Source organism: Canis lupus, chromosome 2 (assembly GCF_003254725.2).
Source record: "Canis lupus dingo isolate Sandy chromosome 2, ASM325472v2, whole genome shotgun sequence".
NCBI lineage: Eukaryota > Metazoa > Chordata > Mammalia > Carnivora > Canidae > Canis > Canis lupus.
Genome location: NC_064244.1, coordinates 81,186,865 through 81,209,491, shown reverse-complemented (window position 1 = coordinate 81,209,491; position 22,627 = coordinate 81,186,865). Strand labels below are relative to the sequence as shown.

Here is a 22,627-nt window from a genome sequence, read left to right as displayed (position 1 = left end):
GGAAATGAGGGTGGTCATTTCCAATCTGAGTTCAGGGTGGGAGGAGCTCTGCGGTGCCCCACAGGCCCACACACTCCATTTGTACACTTGTGTGTATTGAAGAACAGTGTAAAACGATTGCTTTTCCTTTCCATCTCTGTGCATTTTCTTTTCAACGGGCTATGACATTATTAGACCAAAAAGACTTATGAAGCTTTTGGCCCTAGCTGCTTGATTTAAAAAAAAAAAGTTTTTTTAGAAAAAAAAAAGCTTTTTAGGGATTTCTTGTAGCCTTACAGGTGCCATGAAAAATTATGGAGACTCTAAGACTGCCCAGAAAAAAAATAAAAAAATCTGGCAACTTCTGCCCTAAGGCACACCCAGGGGTTTTCTCAGTGTCTTCTGCAAATTAGATTTTTATTTTTTTGGTAAATATTTTCTGAATGCACAGAGGAATGGAAGCACATCTTTTTTTTGCACCCTGCGTGCAGCGATGGAGTGGAGGGGTTCCCGCCTGGGGTCGCAGAACACAATTGGAGGCCTCTCGGAAAAACGTAGCTCCAGACAGCTTGGGAAACCACTTTCTGAGAAGACAAGTGGCTGAGTGCTGGACTCTCGTCCTTCTGAGGGTTTCTTGGGGTCCTTGGCTGCAGACTCATCAGCTCTGCCTGTGGCCCCTGGGCCCTTGCACCTGCTGCCGCACAGGTGTGGAAGCCCAGCTGCTCGGGTGATGGAAGTGGCCCGGGCACACGGTGGGGCTGCGAGCAAGGGGAGAGGCGCCCAGGGGATCCCAGCGGGGGGGGGGGGGAGGTGGTACGGGCTTGCACTTGCGCCCCCCCCCCCCCGCTCTGCACAAGTCCAGAGCTGCCGTGAGACCCTCCGTGAGCCCAGACGTAAAGCGCAGAGCACCCGCTCCCAGGGCTCGCGCCGCCCACACCGCTTTCCCGAAGGATCTCTGCTGCTGCCTGTTTTACTTGGTGCAGGGAAACCCGGGGAGGATTTTCACTTGTACCAATAAAGACTTCACTACACTGGTGTAGGTCTTTTGTGAAGCCAAGGGGCCCGAGGGGGACTCTAGGGAAGCAGGGCCCCCTGTCCCCGGCCCCGAGGGCAGCTCCGGGGGGAGGTGGGGACAGAGAAGGTCTTGGCCCCTCTGCCCTCACGCCGCACCCGCTTTCAGACCTGCCCGCAGCCGGAGCAGCTTTCCAGCAGGTGGAAATGTGGTCACGTGCCCCCAGGGAGGCTTCTGGGAGCCTCTGGAGTTGGGTAGATGCTCCTTGCCAGGTGTCCACATGGCCCTTCTTGCAGGAGCTCATGGAAGTTCTGGAAGGTTCTGCAAATGGAGCACTTCTCCAAACCTCAGGGCCCTGTGACTTCCCAGGGTCTGTTCGATGTTCAAGGCGGGTTCAAGGACCAGTAGCCTCAGCCATGGAAGCTCGGTTCGTTGGCCTCGCCGGGTTGGGCCCCTGCCAGCCTCTCCGGATGGAACCTTCCCTTGGCTCACCTCACAGCTTGAGCCCCAGCTGGTCCCAGCTGCCCTCTGTTCCCTGCCCTGGCTCACGCGTGCCCTCTGCACACAATGCCCTTCATCTCTACCCCCGCCGTTTGCAGGCTCAACTCACGGGTTCCCTCCTCTAAGGGGGACCCTTGCAAATCGTGGTCAGAGTATCTGAGTTCAAGTGATGACCTCACCCCTTAGGAACGTCCTGGGTCTCCGGGGCTTCCTCACCTTTAGGATGGGGATAAAATAGCACGTAATTCAGTGCCTCTCGGGGGCTAGGGTACCCCGGAACCACTTGGGGATCTCAGTAAACTGCCAATGAGCATCCATCTGGTGTCGGAGGAACCTGAGATCCTGCATTTCTAATGGACTCCCTGGTGACGGGGTTGCGGCTGGTCTAGGGGCCACACTCTGGAGAGCAAGCGCCTGTCTTGTGGCGTTACACGTGATGGGGCCTGTGACGTGCAGAGGACGGGGCTGGCCGGCCCCCGCGGTAGCTCTCCTTGTGGGTATGGGGACGCTTCTAGAGCGCGCCCCCCCGCCCTCCCTCCAGGTGACCCGGCCGGCCTGTGGGCCCAGGGCATCTCACGGTCTGACCTTAGACGCACCACTACTCTCTCCTCCCCTTTCTATCCGTGACTCCTTGTGGTTCAGTTGGGTTCCCCAATCTCCAGGCAGACCAGAAAGTTCCCAAGGCCTGACACATCAAAAGGGTGATAGATGTGCTCGTATGAAGATCCACTTCGTGGCTTTTACCATGTGGAATAGGTCATGTTGTTTCCAAAGAGGCATTTATTTTTTTGAAGGGAACACAGGAGAGACATAGGATTTCCTTCTTCTTCGACCAATCCCACCCTGGTTTTTGCCCACCTGGGGTGCTTGGGCTGGATCCCGAGGCCGCCCACAGTCCACAAGGCCCGGGTAGTGAAGGTTTCCAAGCAGCCGGGCTCTGAGATAACATGCCAAACCCCAGCACACCTAATGACCCATTTTCACATGGCAGTCCCCCAGATTGAGATCCAAATACCCAAACATCAGACGGCTGCTGCAGGGCGAAGCAGCAGGAGCCGCCCAAGCTACTTATCAGACATTCTCTATTATCCCCTCCACCTGTTCCCGGATTTCCAAAGCAACACACCGGGTAATAGCCACTCTGGCACCAGAAAGGAGAAACGCCAACGATTTTAAGAGAAAGCTCCTTTTCTCGCTCTGGATTTTATAAATTGTAAAAGGGGCTCGCTGTGAAATAACCACTTACTGTCCCAGGGACTTGGTGATTTGTAAGCTTTTGAGCTTGAGCTGAAGCTTGAGGCTGGCGACAGTCTCAACCTGTGGCCTTCGAAGAATAAAAGCCTTGGGGGGAATGTGCAGGCGGATGAGATGGCTCAGAAGAAGAGCAGTGGTGGGCCGTCCGGCAGAAGCGCGACCTGGAGATGCGAGGGGCCCCCGGGAATCCCAAGCCCACCTGTTCGTTTGCAGGTGATCGTCCTCGGCTTGATCACCGCCTGCGGCCAGGCCTGGTGGCTCACAGCCGGAAACCGTGCACAGGCTCGGGACAGACGGACGGGGCGGTGGGTGTAGGTTTCCTGTGCGTCCTGTAGGTTTCCTCAAACTTCCACGTGCCTAAGAATGGGGTAGAGGAGTATTTCTTCACTATCAAAAATATAGATTCCCGGGCCCCGGGCCTATTAAAGCTGGGGAAAGACTTGAGCATATATATATATGTAATTTTATTTATTTATTTAGAGAGAACATAAGCAGGGGGAGGGGCAGAGGGAGAGGGAGAGAATCCCCAGCAGACTCCTCGCTGAGCCTGGAGCCCAACACGGGGCTCGATCTCAACAACCCTGGTATCACGACCTGAGCCAAAATCGAGAGTCAGATGCTTAACTGACTGGGCCGCCCCAGGCGCCCCGACTTGAGCACGTATTTTTAACAAGCTCCCCAAATGCTGTTGGGGCGGGTGGTCCCCTGACCACACTTTGCAAAACACTGGCGGTCGTGCGTTCCTTTTTATACAAGCGAAGAAGAGACAGTCAGGATGATCAAGGGAGAAGGAGCAGTATGTTCACTCACATGGCCTGAAATGCAATTTCCAGAACAGATTTAGGCTACAGAAGTTGAGACAGGGCCATAGTCCCACTTCGTTCATTTATTCGTTCATTCAACAAATATTTCTTGGGGGCCAACTGTGTGCCAGCTGCTGTGGGTGAGCTAAGGGTGAAGAGAACAAGGCAGGCCCAAATCCTTGACGTCAAACATTCCTGTTTCCTTATGGGAGAGCTCAACAATGCGACAGATAAAGAAGGATGTTGAGTACGTTAAGGCACATTTAGGAGTCGGCGAGGAGGTGGGAAATACTCCAGAGACGGAATATTGCAGGCAGGGAGGACGGTGAGAGCAAATGGTGCAACTTTTGAAACTGGGCGGTCCAGGATAGTGTCGCGGAGGAGGTGCCATTTAAGCAGAGACTTGAAGGGGGGTGAGGGGTCCATGTGGATCTCGGGGACAAGACCCCGAGGGCGCCCCGACGTGCAAGGAGGCGTGTGGTGGAGGAGTGATGAGGCGGGAACCTGGTAGACGGGAAGCACGGGGCGGGGGGAGTGTGAAGGTCTGTCCTGTTTGTCCGGGGCAATACCTGCTGAAGCCCCAAATCCCAGCACGATGATTAATGGTTCTCCCACTAATGATTTATAGGTTTTGGATTAATGGATTAATGGTTTTGCTCTGGAAAGTTCCATGTCTGAACAATAAAATAATTATCCATTGACCTGTCTATAGGCCACTGTAAGGACTCTGGGGCTCTGAGTGAGATCAGTCCCCGGGGGTGGGGGTGAGCAGAGGGCTGACGTGGTTTCGTTAGATTGCAAGAGGCCCCGTCTGGCTGCTGAATTAAGAACGGACTCGGGCAGTGCAAGTAGGAGAAAGGGGAGCCCTTGAGAGGCAGCCCGTGGCGCAGGAGACGGAATAGTCCCCCCCACTCCCGCCCCCCCCCCCCCCCCCGTGAAGTTCCCTGTGTCCCAATCCTGGGACTTCTGGCCGGGTGACCTCGTGTGTCAGAGCAGACTGCAGAGGGGCGATGGCGGATGAGCCTGGATCCCCCAGGTGGGCCCGATGTCCTCACAGGAGTCCTTCCAAGAGGGAGACCGGAGGGCCAGCGTCAGGGAGGAGAGGCGGAGGGTGCAGGGAAGTGCTTTCGTGTTGAAGGCTGGGACCACAAGCCAAGGAGTCAGGCGGCCTCTGGATGCTCCCCGGAGCCTTGGGAAGGAACACAAGCCTGCTGACGCTTCGATGTTGGCCCTCCAGCCCCCGCCCGACATCGACCTGCAGATCTGTGAGGAACGAGTGCGTGTCCCTCTGAGCATCTGCGTTCACGGGGACTCCTTACGGCACAAGTGGCAAATGATGGAGTGGCCCAGGGCTTCGGGCTCCACTGAGCAGTCGCTTCGACCTCTCACCTTCCTGCCTCCCGGTCCCTAGAAATCGGGTGCTTCTCCTTCTAGAATTGGGGAAAGGACTTCTCTTTCACCACAACTCTAGAACAGAGGTCCACAAACTTCGGCCCGCTGCCTGCTTTTTGTAAATAAAGTTTTATTGGCACGCGGCCGTGCTCGCCGGTCAGGGTTGTCTCGGGCTGCTGGCACTCTGCAGGGGCAGAGCCAAGTTAGACCACGTGGCCCTTAAAGCCTCACGTGTTCCCAGCCGTCCGTCCCCTTTAGAGAAAATGTTTGCTCCCCGTTGCTCTAGAAGCCCCTTCGGGGAATGTCCTCCCCTCGTGATGACCCCACCCTTTCAGAGTCACGGGGCCGTCCGCGGGCGAGGCCGTGCGGGGCTCACAGTGACCTTGCCATTCACACCGGCCGCTGCACAATGAATCAAACCCAGACAAGCAGACTCCCTCTCGGATTTTGGAACTGGATTTCAAAGAAAACTTGCAGCTGGAACTGAGAACAAGCCTTGGCACATAGCTGCCACTCAGCAGGTATTTTTTGAATGAGTGAATCCATTCGGGAGGTACGGGGCTGGCCTCATGCACAGAGTGCAGACAGGAGCAAAGAGATCCAGCGTCTAGGGAAAGAGCAACGGCGCGGGTGTGCAGGGCGAAGCCGACACCGACACCGCAGGTCTCTAAGCGGAGAGGGGCTGGGGAAGCGGCCGTGCACTTGCCTTGTGTTGTACTGTTGCTGGGATGACAGATTATCTCACACTTAGTGGCTTTTACATGACACTAGCTCACCACCTCCGGGGGCCGGAGGTCTGGGCACAGCTGACCTGGGTTCTCCGCGTGGGTCTCACAAGGCGGAAATCAGACGTTGCCTGAGCTCCGTGCCTCTCAGGAGCTGGTGCTCTTTTTTTTTTTTTTTAAGATTTTATTTATTCATGATAGACATAGAGAGAGAGAGAGAGAGAGAGAGGCAGAGACACAGACATAGGGAGAAGCAGCATCCACACAGGGAGCCCGACATGGGACTCGATCCTGGGACTCCAGGATCACACCCTGGACCAAAAGCAGGCGCTAAACCGCTGAGCCACCTGGGGATCCCCCAGGAGCTGGTGCTCTTTCTCTCAAGCTCTCTCAAGCTCGTGCAGTGAGTGGCAGGATTCGGTCCTTTGCAGCTGTGGGACTGAGGCCCCTGTTCTCTTAATGGCCATTTGCCAGGAGCGGCTCTCTGCTCCCGGACGCAGCCCGCAGTTCCTTGCCACACGCACCCCCTCGCCCCTCTGCCCTTGCAGCGCCTCTCTCAAGTTTTTCAATGCTTAGGGCCCAGGCCCTTTGCAGGGCTCGCCTGGTGAGGTCAGGCCCACCCTGACCGGGCCACTCTTCTTTAGGTCAGCGTCAGCTAACCAGTTGCACGCACCCTTACGGTGAGAGTGAAATGCCATCCCCTTCACGGGTCCTGCGTGCACGCGAGGGAAGTGGATTATATAAGACATGTCCCCTAGGGGTTGGAATCTTAGAATAGTCCCTCCCATCCGAGGTGCCAGCATGATTTCTGGTTCTTGGCACCAGAGCCACGGGGGCTTCTCTCCCTTCCTGGGAGAACCTTGGCTGAGACCGGGAGGGGGTGGGGGTCCTAAAACCGGTTTCAGCCTTGCTTGCCCATCGTGTGCAGGGACCTCCTCTCTCCGGGAGCAGAAAGGAGGAAGCAATCATGATGAAATGCTTGCCAGGCTGCCTGGGCCACAGCACAGATGACACAGCACGGCCGTGAACCCTGGCTGCTGCCCCGGTACACTCAGTCTTAATGTATTGACATTGGCAGCCTTTGTATATCTTGTCATGCCAATAAGGTAATTGAAATGGAATTGTCTCCAAGTGTCCAATTAATCAACAAATAAATCATAGACCTGTGGCCACTCATTCAGGGCAGCGAAGAGGCTTCTCCCTGGCTTCCTGACCACCGGCATGGAGGGAGCTTAGGCTTTACCCCCCTCTAATGAGCTTTAGGAGAGGAGAAGGAAGGTGGGGCAAGTGACTTTTAGGGTATTTGCCGAAGCCCCTAGGAACTGTGTGCTTTATAAATGAGACCTTATTCTTCCCTCAAAAGAGGTTTACCCAGTAGATTTCATTCATTAAAATAAAAAAAAAAAGAAGGATTATGATCCACGTTGTACAGAGAAAGAAACTGTGCCCCAGGGAGGAGAAGCAAATTGACAAAGGTCACACAGCAAGTAGAGAACAGAATCTAGGTTCAAAACTAAGTCTAAGCTCCAAAAGCCATGTTCTTTTCCCTCTATGCTATGCTGGAAATGCAGATCCAAGTGACAAATAATTTCAATGGTGGAGACAAATTTTATTTTTTTTTATTTATTTATTTTTTTTGAGACAAATTTTAAATCCAGGATGGTGCAGAGCGAGAAAATATTTGCGTGGAGGTCCTCTGCCCACTGCTCCCCTGGCTTAGCCTTATTAGATGTTGGTGTTGGAATGAAAGCGAGAGACCGCGGGCATTGTCTGCTGCACCTGCATCCCTACGGGAGTGTTCTCATGCTCTTTTCGTAGCAAAACGCCTCGAAAACCCCTTGAGTTCCCAAAATGCTTCCAAAATCCAGAGCGTTCCATCTTCTTCGGATAGAAGGGAAACTAAGGGCCCGTTCTCAGACGTGGCTCAGGAAATAGGGCATATTGTTTCTCACCTTAGGGTGCATCAAAGACCTTCCAGCATCTTCTCCCAACCCCGCTTCTTTTTCTGTCCCTTCAAATCAAGAAGTTAAATGGATTAAGGGGCCAGACTGGCTGAGCCCAAAGCATGGGGCACTCCAAAGAACAGAAATATTGGGGTGTCCTCACGGAGCCTCAGAATCACAAAATGTTGACCTGCCTACCTGCGAGGGATTCCTGTGCACACTTAACGGGGGCTTGCATCTGCTTTGGGGTGTTACAAGCAAGAGGGGTCTTGGGGTGAGCCTGTGGGATTCTGCTGTAGAAAATGTGACCCTGAGCCCGTCTGGTCGAGAGAAGGGGAGGTAGGATGCCGGTGTGTTGAGTGGTTTGCCACCCAGTGAAAATGAGGAAAGAAACCAGCCTTTTCCTAAAGGCACCTAAACACATCTGCAGTGAGCAGGAGGCCATCTGCCGTGCACAACTGCATTGTTGTCGATCAGAACCAAGCTGGGCAGACTGGAGCTGTGCTGAATACCCAGCAGCCCCCAGGAGGCAAATTGGTCCCTCTCGGGAGCTGTGGCTTCAGAAATCCTTACAGCTCGGGGAACGAACCAATGGGGTGATGAATAATAGCACCAAAGACGCTGTGATGTGCCGGAGAGCTACAGTCCCAGGTGCACAGACCGTATTCCCGGGCAAGAAACCTCTAACCTGATGGCCAGATAATTACTGGGGGAAGAGTGGGATTTGAAGTGTCCCCCAATCATCCAGTCCCAAGCAAACTCCTTCACTTACGTCCTTCCGGTCCCTTCTCCTCCTCACCTCTCCTACAGCTGCACACGTTTGCCTCTCGCCTCTGGATTGTAAACAACCGCCCACTAAAGTCTCCTCGACCCCAATAGCATCCTACCCTGTGCCTGAAAAAAAAAAAAGAAAAATACGAATCTGATCACCTCACTCTACTTCCTCCAAGCCCACATGTGGCTTGGCCTGGGCCCCCAGACCCCGCTCCAGCAGCGGACACTTGCACGTTACACTTTATGCAACCGTGACTCTGAGCCACATGTGAGGCTGTTCCTCGCCATTCGTCGCTCATTCTCCTGCCTTTGCCTGGAATCCCTTAGCTCCCCTTCCTGCCAGGTCCCAGGAGAATGAAAGATTCCACCTTCCCCAGATGCTGGGGGTTCCAGCTACTAAATCTGGGAATAACAGAGCATTTGGGAGTCTAGTTTTGTCATTTCCTGGGGAATGACTGACACTTGCCTTCCATGGTGCCGGTAGGGATGGGGGTCCTGCCCTCTGTGTCGAGGGGAGTGACGGGGAGCTCTGTGGGCCATGATCTTAATGTTTGAAATTCTTCTCAGGGCGGTGAACACCCCCAAGAGTCTGGGGCAGAATCATACCCCTCGCCTCCCTCGTTATGCTCCTGTGGAGGTCCTGGGTACTGGCCAAGCACTTGTCCTAGGATGCTGGAGCCCGTGGTTCATCCACCCTATGTCCAGGACCCACTGGTGCTTGATTTTTATTTTATTTTATTTTATTTTATTTTATTTTATTTTATTTTATTTTAGTGTTTGATTTTTAGAAGGAAGGAAGGAAGGAAGGAAGGAAGGAAGGAAGGAAGGAAGGAAGGAAGGGAGGGAGGAAGGGCAAGGGAAGGAAGGTTGAGAGGATGGATGGATGGATGGCTCTGTCTTTCTCTCAAGCTCAAGCTACTACTCAAGCAAGCTACTCCGGGATGAGGATCCTGTCTTCATCACCTTCACCTCCCCAGCCCCAGCACAAGGCCTGAAGCACATAATTGCTTAATAAATGTCCGATGGAAGGAAGTTGGTGGAGGGGTTGGCTGGCAGCACCAGTCACTTGGATTACCTCGGCCCAGGCAAATCCCATGGGCATTTGGAGACCTGGGCACCTACAATGCTTTCTTGAGTTTGTTGCCTTGCAAAGTTCTAACAGTTGAGGCTCTTGGATCTCCTGGAAGGGAAAATGCAATAGCAGCACCCACCAGGTTCAGAGGATTGGGAGCAACAATCCACACGGTAAAAGGTCAGGGTAGTTTGGCGAGGGCTTTCCTTCTGAACCTGCGTGGTGTGGTTTTTCTCTTAAGTGATGCTAATGTTGACTATCATGGGGAGGAGGGCAGAGGGGACCTCCCTCCAGGGTTTCAGAACCTGCTCTGCCTCCTGGCCCATACATAGGCTTTCATTTTTTGCTCAGAGACTAGCTTTCCAGAATGGCCCTCTGAGACCAAAAAAAAAAAAAAAAAAAAAAAAAAATCCTTTCAAGGTAAATTAAACGAAAGTAAACCTCGATAAAATTTCAGTTTGGTGGCATGTTTTATGAGAAACTGATGAGCGGCCCTGTCATATATTTAAATCTTGCTATTTGAGCCAGAACCCAAATATTGCCTTTCTGTGAACTAATTCAATGTTGCCTGTCTACTGTGATTTTTTTTTTTTAAAAGAGTTTTCCTTGTAGGAGGGCACATTCACCTTCTTCATGCTTGAGTTAACTATGCAGGAAAACAAAACCATCCACAGTAAAAGGCTCCTCACATTTGGAAAAAAACCCAGTGCAGGAAGCAATCCCCTCCAATTGTCAACGAGCAGAATAAACAAAAGGACAAATCCATTAGGAAGGTCCTTCCCCACCGCGATGCCCGGCGCATAGTAGGTGCTGGATAAGTAAATATTTGTCGACAAGCTGCTAGATTATAGGCTCTGGGATGGCAAGGACAGTGTGCATGTCTATTTTATTCACTAGCGTGTTCCTTTAGCTTAACATCATAGCAGGCACGAAATAGAAGCTCATTCATTCATCCAGCAGCTGCTCTGTGCCGGGGATTACTCGGGGCCCCGTATAAATATTTGTTGTATTAGCTAGTGCTTTCACACAGACGTGATTGAATAAATAAACGGATAAATGACTGGAAAAAAACAATGAGCCCATCAACCCACCAGCCAATAACCAATTTCATTTCCCTTTGTTCTAGTTCTAGAACACTAAGCCTTGAGATGTCTCTCCCTGTACTTCTTCTCACTTGCTTTGCTGGCTCTGATGAATCTTCCCATCTCTGCCTCCCCAAACCGTGAAGTGTCAGTTCGTGTGCCATTTCGTTGAATCATCCCATCTGGTGAGATGTGAATTCTTTTGCTTTTGGATTACTTTGTCACTTTTTATCTACACCGCTGAGCACAGTCAAAAACCTGAGCCCCTCCTGCAGGTAGCCTCGGTGGCAGGAGCCAGGGAGGCAGAGATGACAAAAGAGCCAGGCTCTACCCCAGGCGGGAGTCGCTGGCGTTCAACGTGTGTCACACCTGCCTGCCCAGGTGGTGAAAGCCTCCGTGGCTCTGACACAGAGGTTCACGCTCCTCGTAACCACACACAGCGCCCAGCAGCGAGCCCGGCCGGACAGAGGCTCCCGCGTCCGCTCAGTGCGTGGACGCGTGAGACGTGCAGCCCTTGCGATCCTTGCTTTGGTGGAGCTGAAATGCAAGAGGAGGCAGGGCAAAGCTGAATTGCAGCATGTTTGGCGGGGGTGGTGCATCTCAGGTGGGGCCCGGGGAGCCTGGGAGGAGAGGAAGGAGCCCAGGGGTCAAGGTCACCATTCTGTGCTACTACTACACTGCTTGGTGGCTCAAAGGTGGCCACGGGTCACTCAGTGGTGGGAGTGAGGCTTCCTTGATAGCAGCCCAAATGCTTTCCGCACTGACTTCCGCAAAATAAAACGGAAGGAAGCCTTAATTGGTTCCCAGACCTGCAAAGTCATGGGTTGTCATCTGTCCTCAGCTCTTGGTTCTCTCATCCTCTGGGCTGGCTTTGGTTTCAGGCAGACTGTCCTCTGGGGTCATCCTGCCTTCTGCTGCTTCTGGCTCTCTAGAACCATTTTAGCATCAGCACTTTCTCAGTGGCTCGAGCAAGGGTCTTGGGGTTGCTCTCAGGTCCCTGATGGCCAGGACGTTGGAATATGCAGATTACCTGGCCTGGGTCAGGTGCCCACCCAGTGATGTGTTATTGGCGCAGTTCCTGGGAGCCCCGCTGAAAATGGAGAGGTTGTCATGTGCTTTTTGGGCAAATCCTCCTGTTCCTCAGGCAAGTCACCCCTGCTCTCTGGACCTCAGCTTCCTCATCTATAAAACAGTGGGATTGGGGAAAGTCAGCTGATATGGCTTCTTCCCACCTAGGAGCTGATAATGTCCCCTCCCATAGTTGGAAGAATGGAGCTGCTCCCCACAGGCATCGTCATGACCTTAAACTCATCCTTATATCCCGGCAGCATGGCCTGGCCATTTCCACGTTGATCATAACAGTAGCAGTGGGCTGATGGCCACCAGCACGCCATGTGTGGCTCCTGTGCGCTGGCAAAGTGCCATGTTCAGTATTATCTCATTTAGTCTACATGCCAACCCTGTAAAGTGGGAATCTTTGGCCCCATTTTACAAATAAGGAGAGCCTAGTGCCTACGTGAACAGCTGGCAGCATGTTCCCAGTGGCCACCTCCATAGAAGCAGCCCTGAAATCAAGCAGCAGAGCATCACCTGCACCCAGGAGCACCCACAGCCCCTCCCGGTCGCTTCCTCTCCGCAAGGCAGCCACAGTCCTGACCAGTAGCACGGGAGGGGCTGCAGCTCCCCCGGGTGGCCTGGCCTCCAGCCGCGTTCCCGGCTTCGGTGGTTTCCCACCCGTGGGTCATGTTATGTTTTTGAAGGCCTTGCTGCGTAGTTCAAGTCTCAGGAGATGACACGGATGAGAGGAGGTCTCGGGATGATCCCCTTGCCTCACGATCTCACCAGAAGCTTTGTCCAAAACACCCAGACAGATCCTGATGGGGCCGGTGCCACCTGGACCCAAGTACACGTGGTGCCAGGACCAGCCTGGCAGCTGAATGGGCTTACACCACCGAGTAGGAAAACCACATTCCTCCTTTAACAAAAGGGCTTCTCCGCACGACTGTTTCCAAGTGATAAACAGCTCAAAACAGATAGGAATGATAGTAGAGTAAGGTAAATAAGGAACCCTCCAGAATAATAGTGGGGCTCCCCTCCCCCACCCGCTGGTAGCAAAGCCAAGAGTAATTACCACCCTGAGCAGTGGGGAGGGGGGAGTGATTGCTGCTTCTACAACATTCTAATTACCAGTTACTAAGAATCATAATAAAACTGAAAGGAGGCTTTTAAAATCTCACCTTTGAGTAACTGCTCCAGGTGGCAAAAAGCTCAGCACTGGGGATCCTGCGTTTCCCTGGGGCCGGGCACTTGGCCTGGGCTCCTGAGGTTGGATGGGGAGCAGAGAGGGAGGTCGCCTTCGTCCTGGAGCCGTTACCCCTGATGACAAGATCAACGGCTCCTCCGCCAGAGCTTCATGCAGGCAGATGCTGACTTAGACACTCTTTTCTTGGCTTCTGTGGCTGTCATCCCCATTTGGCATGGTTTGCCTTTCTGTTGGGGGCAGAGCACTTTCATTATGTCATGAGTAGGACTCCAAGAACCTGTTCTGGCAAAGCCCTCTGCTGGCACAGCCCATGTGAGGGAGACACCCCCCCCCCCCCCGCCAGGGAAGCCAGCAGTCTCGGCCCTCATGGAGTTGATAATCCAACAGAAATAAAATATAACAGAAGTTGTGTCTCGAGGAAGCATCTCATCCGATGTGCAGTATGATTTGTCAGGAGCTGCCCCTGGTTTGGTTTTAAAATCATAGTTGCGTGCAGCCCAAACTAGGTCGTGCGAGTTCAAAGTCACCCCCACCCCCCTGGCGGACTGTGTACAGGTATGAGTGCAGGTACTTTGTGTCTAATTAACGACACACAATCTGTAATTTTAAGGTTAATAAAGATAGAAGGATAGGTGATTTTTTTTCCTTTTTAAAAGACTTCTTTTAACTTTATTGAGGAATAATTAACAAATATAATTGTATATATTTAAAGTGCATAGTACGATCGTTGATATATGTACGTACTGTGGATTGATGGCCAAAATCAAGTCATGAACACATCCGTGCCTTCACATACTTAACTCTGTGTGTGTGTGTGTGTGTGTGTGTGTGTGTGAGAGAGAGAGAACACTTAAGACCTACCCCCAGCAACTCCCAAATGTGCATCATCATATTACTTGACTGTGGTCCTCATGCTGCGCATTAGATCCTCAGAACTTACTCTTCTTATAACTGAAAATTTGTATCCTTGGACCTGCATCACCCCATTTCTCCCTCCTCCCAGCTCTTGGCAACCACCACCCTAATCTCTATTTCTATGAAATAGGCCTTTCTTTTTTTAGACTTCACATATAACTGATGCCAAACAGTATTTGAGTATTTATCTTTCTCTGTCTGGCTTATTTCGCTTGGCATAAGGCCCTTCAGATCCATCCATCTTATGGCAAGTGGCATGATTTCCTTCTTTCTCGTGGCTGAATAATATTCCTCTGTGCGTGCGTGTGTGTGTGTGTGTGTGTGTGTGTGTGTGTGTGTGTGTGTCTTATCCTCTTCGTGCATTCATCTGTGGAGGGACATTTAGTCTGTGACCATATCTTGGCTACCGTGAATCGTGCTGCAGTGAACATGGATATGAAGATATCTCTTTGAGATACTGGATATTCAATAGCAAACAAGTAAATGATCCAACTAAAAAATGGGCTAAAGAATAGAATAGACATTTTTCCAACGAAGACATACAAATGGCCAACAGGTACAGGAATAGCTGCTCAACATTAGGAGTCCTCAGGGAAATGCAAAATCAAGACCACGATGAGGTAACACCTCCGACCTGACAGGACGGCTATTCTCTGAAGGCAAGAGATAACAAATGTTGGCGAGAAAAGGTGACTCGTACGCTGTTGGTGGGAATGTGCACTGGGACAGCCACTACGGAAAACGATATGGCGGTTCCTCAAAAATTAAAAATCGAACTGCCATATGACCCGGCAATCCCAGCCCTGGGTGTATATCCAAGGGAGAGGTGATTTTCTCTTGATTCTCACACCAAGTAAATCATCTCTCCCTGAAAACATAGGTGGGATTTCTGGAGTAGAGAGGATGGCAGAGTCGTGTGCTGACTTATTTATTATTTTATTGAGCTGTTGAGAGGATGCCAGGCCCTCTAGCAAGGGTTATAGAGGGATTAAGGTGGGAAAGACTCAACCTCTGCTCCCAGTGTCTCGAAGAAGATGCCACTTGCAGACAAATAACTGCAAACCCCAAGACGTAGGCAACATGCTTGAGGAGGTCAGGGAGGGCTTAGACTTTCCGGCAGGCGAGATGATCTGGGAAGACTTCTCGGAAGGGGTGGCACTGAAAGCATCAGGAGGACATTGATGAGCAGAGGCATTCCAGGTAGAAGCTGGAGGTGGGAAGCTGGAATGGAAGGTGGGAGGGCAGACCTGGGGAGCAGTGAGGGAAGCCGCTCATGCACATCCTTGAGAGTCAGATGACTGGGAGGCAGGTGGGGCACCGGTAGGGATTTCCCAGCGCCGGAGGTCAAAGCAGACCTTTCGGGATTCGGCGACTACACCTGCTTTCTGGTAGGCAAGTGTGTGTATGTGTGTGTGTGTGTGTGTGTGTGTGTATTAAAATATAAATAACATAAAAGTCACCCTTTTAAGAATTTTTAAATGTATACATCAAAGACTTTAAGTCCCTTCACAATGTTGTGCAGTCGTCACCACTATCCATTTCCAGAACTTTCTCATTATCCTAAGCAGACTGTGCACCCATTAAACAGTAGCTCCCATATAGGTCCCTTCCTGCCTGCCCTCAGCCCCTGGTGTAGCCTCTTCTACATTCTGCCAATGTGCGTGTGTCTACCCTACGCACCTCATGCAAGTGGAACCCTACAACCTTTGTCCTTTTGTGACTGGCTTATTCCATGTAGCAGAACGTCCTGGAGCTTCATCCATGTTGCAGCGTGTATCAGAATGTCTTTGCTTTTTTGAGACTGAATAATAGTCCGTTGTGCGTCTGCACCACATTTGGTTTATCTATTCATGTGTTCATGGTTGTTTGGTTTGTTTTTGGCTTTTGGGGACTGTGAATACTGCTGTTAATGAACGTGGGTGTACGTCTAGCATCTGCGTGGATCCCTGCTTTTTCAGTTCTTTGAGGGTACATGCCCATAAGTGGAATTGCTGGATAATGCGGTAATTCTGTGTTTAATCTCCGGAGGAGCTGCCAAACCGTTTTCCATTTCAAACTCCCACTGGCAGTGGGCCAGGGTTCCGATTGCTCCGTATCCTCGTCAACACTTGTTATTTTCCGTCTTTATACTGATAACCATCCTCATGGACACGAAGTGGTGTTAGGTTTATATTTGCTCAAGCAACAACTTCTTTGGTTTGAGAACCGTCCTCTAGATTTTCAGCTGGATCATGTTCTTGATTTGCAGAGATTTCAACTTTTGTTCTTTTCCCCTCTTGAATAACACTGTGGCAAGATAACCAGAGAGGACCTTTTGAGAAGCTGAGCTTTTGGGTCATCAAATGCTGGCTTGGAAAACCAGCCCATCCTTTTAGTTCCTTTTTGTTGTGACCTGGACACAGTTTACCAGGTTCCACCCAGTTCTTTTCAACTAGAAAGGCAGATTTCTTCAGTTTCTGCTAGGTTTTCTCCCAGAACATCATCTTTAATAACAATGAATCTAAAGGAGCCATATGTGGGGGTGGGGGGAAGGGAATCACTAATTCATCTTCTCTGACAGTTTTCAGTTCACAGAAATGTGGGAGGAACTCAGCTCGGGAATGAGCCTCCCTTTGGGGAAAACTATAAATAGATTGAACATCATATGGTTGGGAGTCCACAGACCTGAGCCCAACAACTTACTGGGTTCTGTGACTTTGGGCAAGTTGACCTCTTTTTGGTGAGTGGGGGGAAAGGGAAAGTTATACACCTTTTTTTAACCTCTTTTTTTAACCTCTCTTTCTCAGTTACCTTGTCTATAAAATGGGGATATTTGATCAGCTTCATATGGCTTTTGGAGGATTCAGTGATAGACTGCCTATAAGTCACCTGTAACCATAGCTGGCACATAGGGAATGTTCCAGATCTGTTAACTTCCATTAGTTTTGCTGAGCCCCAGCTTCTTTTTCTGTGAAATGGAGCTAATAATAGTTTGTTTCAAAGGCCACTGTGTAAACTAATGGATCCGATGCATGTAAAGTTCTTGGGACAGGCTTGGCACATGGTGATTGCTCAGTATGCCTGGGTCATGATGTCACTGCCAGGTTTGCTGATGCTAACCTCCAGTGCCCCTGGACAAGCAAGTACTTATCCTTAGCTCAAAGGATTGCGATGATATCCAAATCTGGTTGAGCCATACGTAGCTTGTGAGAAGAAAGCTTCACAAACACTGTAATGGTCTCCTGAACATTAATTAGTCAAAAGATACATGTTCTATTCTCCTGATCCATCTCCAGTTTTTTGTTTTTTGTTTTTTTTTAAGATTTTATTTATTTATTCATGAGAGACAGAGGGGGTGGGGGCAGAGACACAGGCAGAGGGAGAAGCAGGCTCCATGCGGGGAGCCTGACGTGGGACTCGATCCCAGGACCCAAGGATCAGGCCCTGAGCTAAAGGCAGCGCTAAACCTCTGAGCCACCCGGGCTGCCCTCCAGTTTTCTGTTTGACCATAGGCAAGTCCCTCCAATCTTTGGGCCTCGATTTCCTGCTATTCACAGACCCTATCAAAGATGATAAATAAATATGGCCTGTATGCCTTTAGTCTCCATGGCAAACAGTACTAATTGATCCCAGGACTCCTACCCACTGAGACCAACCTCAACCTCAGAGTCCTTCTCAACACAGTGCTACAGGCAGCAACTAATCATCCACTGCAGTCGGTTAGTGAGTCGAACCCTATTTGATGTCCTAAGCGGAAATCCTGACTCCACCCACAAACTTTCCTCCCACACCACCATAAACATGGGCAGACGTGCCAGGATTTTTAAGTATCTGATAAGTTACAGCCTCTGAGTATTTTCACTAGGCCAAGTCCCGGAGAATACCCTCAAAGGAGCAAGAAGTACTCTCAAGCTACTCTTAAACCTCCTCCAGAAGAGGGCTTCAGCTTAGCACGAGGAGGAGAACACGAATCAGGGAGTTAGTCCTAAGGGGAAGCGACAGGTACCCCTGGTGCAGTCTGCCTCTCCGGGCTGTGCCCAGGGTTCAGAAAGGAGAGCGGGATGCAGGGGAGAGGGCACCACAGACTTCCCAGTGGCGAAAGGGGAGTATTTCCCCTTAGGTTGTTTTTTCTGGGAATGGGCCCTTCTGCCCCACAGAGACCACCAGCTCACTGTTCCAGCTGGGGGCTAATCGACATTCTCTGGCTTCTCTATTTCCTGCTTGCTCTAGAAGCCACTGTCCTCGGATGGTCCGGAGGGACTATACATATAGTTGTATGTCCTCGAACAAAGACATACCCCAGCATCACAAAATAAATAAAGAAATAAAGATACACAAAAAGACTGATAGCATCTGAGACATTGTGCCAGATTCCTGGTTTCGACATATCACACTGTGGTTATGGGGCTGCCATTACTGGGTAAAGCTTTATTATAGCTACAGGGGACCTCTGTCTTGTCTTTGAAGTTTGGGGTTTGTCATTATTTCATAATTGAAAGGGTTTTTTTTCCATTTATTTATTTATTTATTTATTTATTTATGATCTTTATTTTTTAGGAATTTCTACACCCAGTGTGGTGGGGCTTAAACTCACACCCCCAAGATCAACAATCACACGTTCTACTAACTGAACCAGCCAGGCACCCCTAGAAGGTTTTGGGTTTTTTTTTTTAATGAAATTCTTGCAAATGCATCAAACATTTCAAGACAGGGGTCCTGGGCTGTAGCTCCAGATGTGAACTCCTCTACTGGGTGCCAGGAGTCCAGGGTCCAGTGAAAGGAAAGGAGTCACAGCCCCTGTATTTACAGCAGGAGGCTGAATGTGTCCCCCATCTTGCAGGCCACCTGTCTACCTGAGTTCACGAGGGGATCAGAGTTGTAGGTGCTCCGTACTCCAGACGTGAACACCAAGGCCTCAGTCAGAGCAACCCCAGGTACCTGGGAAAACTAGTAACTTGGCATCTCTTTCTCTCTCTTTTTCTCCCAAATTCAGAGTCTGGGATGCTTTCTATCTTAAAAGCAGCTGTTTCTTCAATTCTGTACATGACAAGATTTCTCTTTTTAAAAAGCCTTCAACCCCATTTGCCTTCCATTCCCGCTACAGGGCCTCGAGGAGCTCAAGCCCTGGGAAAATGTGATTAATTCGAAGACTCGTTAATTACTCTTGTATTGAGGGAGGCCTCTAAACCCGCTCTCATCTCCCAAAGACGGCTTGCATTTGAGCCCGTGCTGCCTGGTTGGGCGGCAGGCAGAGAGTCTGCATTTTAGAAAACATGATTTTAGAGAGCTTGCCGGGAGGGTTCTCACATCCTGAGGCTGTTGCTGAAAATAAGCCACAGTTTCTGTTGGGTCAATGGACAGGTCCAGCTCAACCCCTGAGACACCTTTCTGGTTTCCAGCCAGAAGTGGAAAGAGCCTGATCCCAGCCGGGGGTCTTGTGTCGTGTGGGGAGATCATTCCTAACGCAATCTAGACTCTGGCCTCTCTCCTTCTAGAGGAGATGTGCGATGTGAGGCTTTTGTGTTCGTCTGTTTCAATTTTTAGAAATCGCTTTACTGCCTGGGGGAAACGGTACGTGCTAAGTCTAAGTGAAGCACTCCATTCTTCCACCCGGATGCCATCCCCCTCAACATTTTGATAAGTGCTCCCCTAGATCTTTCCAGGCTTTTGGCCACATGTAGGTATTACACGTAGTAATATCTAGTGTGCGCACGGAGGTAAGGTGTACTCGGGGGCCATTCCGAAACCTACCTTCCCCATCTGCATTGTTAGAGGCTACGGTCCATCGCCACCGAGTTCAAACCTCGCTTCATCACCGCGTCCAACTTCTATCCAGCCTATGTGTGGCCCTTCCTCAACGCTAAGCACTATTCACAGCTTGCAGACGATCTCACTTAATCCTCCCAACGTCTCTACGAAATGAGTACTATCACCGCCTCCCTTTTGTAGCAGAGAATGCTGAGACACGGAGAAGGTGAGAGACGTGCCCGAGACCGCACACCCAGGGCAGGCACTTGAATAAGACGCTTGGTGCTGGAGGATATGCTCTTACTTGCAGGGCTACTCTGCTGCTCAATCCTGAATCCAGGCATCACCGAACTCACCCGGCCCTGGGAGGGCGAACGTCTGACGCACAGAACATGACTTCTCATTCTTGTTTCCACGGCAGACATTACTAAGTGAGCCCAGCTCCATTCTTCTGAGGATCCCAGACTGGCTTAGGCTCTTTCTTGATGCATCACCACGCGTGCAGTGACTGTCGAGCCACTGGGCTAGGTTTGGGGACGATGCCTGTATGTTTTCCCTGAGCTGTTTAATGCTGCTCCCCTCCTTTGAGAGTAAGGAATCAGGCCCAGAGGGAACTGACTTGTCTAGGTGGGGAGCAAAGCCACGGCTGCTGCTTGGTCCCCTCCATTACCAGTCCCCTGTCTCCCTACCCTACACCGCTGTCTCCCCAGGTGGAACAGAGCAAGCAATGGCTACCTTGGGGGACACGTGCTCATCAGAGTTTCGTGGCAGCCTAGCTGTGCCTTTGGATAACTCAGAGTTAACCAGAGAGGAGGGGCCGCAGAGGATCATTTTATCACAACGCACTTTATAGAAGATGTTGCCAAATGGAGCGCATTAGTGTTATCAGTGCTTTTAATTTATGCAGTGACCACGGCCCAGGGGGGACAGCAAACCTGGCTTGATGTCAATTGCCAGGAGTTTACTGAGAGTGTCCGGGACTCTGGGGGGCACCGTGGGAGGTCCAGGAAGCCTGCCTTCAAGGGGTCGGTTCACTCATTCAACAAGCATGCATTGAGCGCCTCCTGTTTATACCCGTGCAAAAGTCACAAATAGGACAAGGTGGTACTGGTGGGGCTTCCTATAGAGAGGACCCTTTTCGTTCCATCCCCAGTTTTGTTTTCACTGAGAAGTAAAGACGCGGGAGGAAGACAGTAGGGATCACGGTGTTTCCCAACAGAGTTGATGGGGAAACGACACCTGGGCCTTGACCAATTCTCGTCCTCAAGGGCCCCAGTGACAGGCAGGGCTGAAGGACCACAGGCCTCCATCCTCCACCTGCAGGAACCCGGTCTTTCCCAGGACTTAACCTCTGGCAAAGAACAGACCAGAATGCGTACACCCCCAGGGGACAGGTAGGCGCTGGGCAGGCTCTTCCCTTCTCCCAAACTTTCCAGCCAGGCAGGAGTGAGTGAAGGGGCAGAGGGGAGCCTGGCATGTGGGTGACTGGGGCTCTCTCCGGGGACACTTGGCCAGGACTCAGGGGCTCTCTCCTCTAACCAGCCTCTGCTAAATTGTCTCCGGTGCCGGGGATTCAGAAAAGGGGATGGCAGTGGGGCTCCAGCCTCTGGGAAGAGTTAACGTAGGACCCTAGGTTTGGGCCTGTGAGTTGGGGCCAGTTAAGTGGACAGGACGCAGGGCCAGCCCTGGGGCCTGGACGTAGATGGGGAAAGGACCGTGGAACACAGTGAGGACAGCAGAGGGGCTCTGTGGGGCGTAACTAGATCCAAAACACAGTATTTTGAACCTTGCAAATCGAGCAGGTCTCCAGTTCAAATCTACGAACCCGGACGCTTTGAGTTAAGTTCACGACGTTAGTGGCTGAAGTCTGGGGGTGCAGTTCACAGGTCGTGGCGTGTGGGGAAACGTGTTCTCGTGCAAGAAGAGGGAGCTGTGTCCAGGGGGAAGAGAAGGGACTCTGGAGCCTGGTAGATGCTCTTTCAAATCCTGGCTCTGCTGCCTGCCAGCTGTGTGACCTCGTACGAATCACTTAGCCTCTCAGAGCTTCTGCTTCTGCCCCCGTTTATAAAATGGGAACATCATGGATTTCCCAGGTTGAGAAAATTAACTTAATCAAGGCTTGCAACATGCCCTTTCTGTGCTTCTCCCTATACTCTCTTTCATCTCCACCCAACCCACCACCTCCTCACCTCTCCACCCGGAGGATTTTTTTTTAAATTTTTATTTATTTATTTATTTATTCATGAAAAACACAGAGAGAGAGAGAGAGAGAGAGAGGCAGAGACACAGGCAGAGGGAGAAGCAGGCTCCCTGCAGGGAGCCCGACGTGGGACTCGATCCCGATCCCGGGTCTCCAGGATCACGCCCTGGGCCTAAGGCAGGCACTAAACCGCTGAGCCACCCAGGGATCCCCTCCACCTGGAGGATTTTGATATCAGATGCAACCCTAACTCTCAAGTGAGAAAAAATTTGAAAGCTTTTCTGTAAAGAATATAAATGCAGAAAGTCAGCTTGTACTAATATAAGTGGTGGTAAGGTTTTTTTTTTGGGGGGGGGGTTCTTTTTTAAGGACAGGAGAAAAAAGCGCTCCTGGTAAGTTACAATCTCCGGAAGTAACTACCATTCATTAAGAAGGACATTTGGGCTGATTCCCCAAAGTTGTAGAAAAGGAAATGAGATGCAAACTCTGGATTTGCGTAATCTCGGAGGTTTGCCGCTCATGTGCCGCCTGCAGGGGCTCGGCGTGAAGGGCAGCCCCTGCCTGGCCTGGGTGCCCTCTGTGCCCCTGCTCCGCAGGGTCCCCCTCGGAAGGAGGCTTTAATGACCACTCAAGTGGCATTTCGTTTCTAATTAAGAGCGGGGAGGAAAGCGCTGGCCGAGTGGGGTGAATGTTCTGGGGGAATTTGCCCATTTAGGAGAAACCTAGAGAATTAGCAGGCACACAAAGCCACTTCATGGCTGGAGCAGAGGCCTCAAAGGCTTCCAGACACCCCGCTGGCTGGAGAGGAAGTTGGCTACACAGTGACCCGTCTTTGGAATCGTACCCTTGAGCTTGGGGGGCCACGTCCACCGTGGGGGAGAGGGAGCCCGAACACATACTTCTGGAGGAGCTCCGTGTGCCAGGCCTCCTGCCATCTGCAAGTGCCTCGTGCTATAGATGGAGCCTTTGTGGGTCCCCACCCCAA

General features: G+C 51.2%; 1 protein-coding gene across 4 annotated transcripts in view; it reads left to right on the top strand.

Moving 5' to 3' along the window:
• Positions 1–22,627, top strand: part of KAZN (kazrin, periplakin interacting protein) — a 1,011,580-nt gene that overhangs the window by 703,458 nt on the left and 285,495 nt on the right. Inside the window, exon 2 of one of the 4 annotated variants that reach the window (XM_025447958.3) lies at positions 10,582–10,722. The exons of the other annotated variants lie outside the window; for them this stretch is intronic. The gene's annotated coding sequence lies outside the window, so the exon portion shown is untranslated. The remainder of the gene's footprint in view (positions 1–10,581; positions 10,723–22,627) is intronic. 4 annotated transcript variants of the gene reach the window in all.